The following is a 1,989-nucleotide window of genomic DNA, read 5'->3' on the forward strand; positions in this document are numbered from 1 at the left end:
TATTTTTAGTCAGTTGTCTAAGGGTTAAATAAACACTATTTTTAATGTTCCATTTAAAAACACAACCTTAATTTATAAGTTATAGTTTATAAACGATTAAAGTATTGGTTCATCATTGGCATGAAGTCGGAATTTGAAATTGTATTAAAAACAACTTGGGTGTTTGTTAGTTGTTTTTCAATAAAGTCATTGGTAAGTGTTAATCTTCTTGTTTAATATAACTCTCGTTGTTGGTTCAGTTCTTGGATTTTCCAAGGCAAATTTTCTTCTGTGATCTTGACCAAATATGTTGGTCTATGCGGAAGAACAAACAATTATAAGTGTTCTCTTGTATTAAGACAGTTGGCTTTTTGAAACAACGTGGAAAATACTTTGATAAAACGAACATTCTTTTGATCTTTCCTATATTAACTCCAACAACACCAGAACGCTTAAATGATGCAACAAATCATGTTTTTGTTATATTGCTTTCTAATGCCTCCAACACCTTTTTAGTATGACGAGCTATGGAAACACAAATATGCTCTCTCTGCTCTCCTCGTTCTCTTAGAACTTGTCGTGATCTGCCATAACTATCACCATGTTTTCTCATCCATAAAATCAATTCAATTTGAACCTCACTATTTTCAGTTACTGGAAATTGGCGTTATTTGATTTTCAAGTGTCAGAGTAGTTAGTAAGCCATTGTTTTAACAACTCCAAACACATAAACCAAATTATGAGACGACTTGGCTTGTGTAAAAAACAACTTGTCTAGTGTTGTTAAAGTAAATCCCGTTTTTGTAAAAAAAAGAAGTTGTATTTGTGCTGTCATATAAAAAAATAAATAATTTAAATTTTTTTAAATTAATTCTTGGTTACGTTAAACATAAGAAATAAGTCGTTCATTATTCTTTATAACACCGAATGTTGTTTACCATTTCTTTTCAAAAAAAATATTATATTTCGGATAAGGTAAAAATCTTTTTCTTTGACATTTTTTAATAAATTATTTATTGTTTTTATTATTTTTAAAATAAAACCGAGAAAACTCTGTAAAGTAAAAAATATAATAAAATAATAGGTCAAGCTCCTCAGTATCGTCAATCCCAAGCGTCTTCAATTTTTGCTTTTCAGTATTTAGAGATCAAACTGGTATTTTTTGTTCAATTTTGGCAAGAAAAAAATAATATTCGAATAAAATTGTTTTTGTTATTATTTGGGTGATTTATTCCAAATTTGGAATTTTATATTTCAATTCGGCAATAATATTTTTTGGTAAATTATAATAATAAACTAAAATGTTTTTAAATTGAGAAAAATATTCTTTTTAAATCAATTTGTTCATAGTGAAATTTGCAAAACACAACATTCTTTATAAAAAACAAAATAATTATCAATAAACATATCAACGATGATTGTCAAAACCGTTTTTACTGGAAATATTTTTTAAAAATATCAAGGTTATATAATATGAATATAAAAAACTTAGAGTGTGTTAAGTGTATTAAACTGTTAATATTTTGTTATATCATTGTCTATAACTTGTAATTATATTAACCTTTTGTAAATGTACCACAGTTGCATTATTATTATATTACATTGATAGACGCAAACAATGAAAAGTGGTGTGTTATTATAATTTAATAGTGTATTTGTTTATTGTTAATCACTTTATACATTTTTGTTTATCAATAAATTATTTTGTGTTGCATATCTAGTATTTAGATATAAATATATCAAAAAGTTTGTATATATAACAGCTTTTATTGTTAAAAATTTGTGTGGTATTCACCAAATAGATTATTGATACTACATTTTTATGATATGTACAATATTTTATTAAACTAATTATTTAGTGTTTATTTTTTAAATTAAATGGTTTAAGTTTAAAAAACTAACAACTTTTGTTACACTCTTAACCCCTTATGTATTTAATTCACGTTATCATTTAAAATTCTAAACATCAATATAAATATTAATTATTATGTATTGTCTAATTAAAACTTT

This window comes from Entamoeba invadens (genome assembly GCF_000330505.1).
Source record: "Entamoeba invadens IP1 unplaced genomic scaffold scaff_1105074725511, whole genome shotgun sequence".
Taxonomy (NCBI): Eukaryota; Evosea; order Mastigamoebida; family Endamoebidae; genus Entamoeba; species Entamoeba invadens.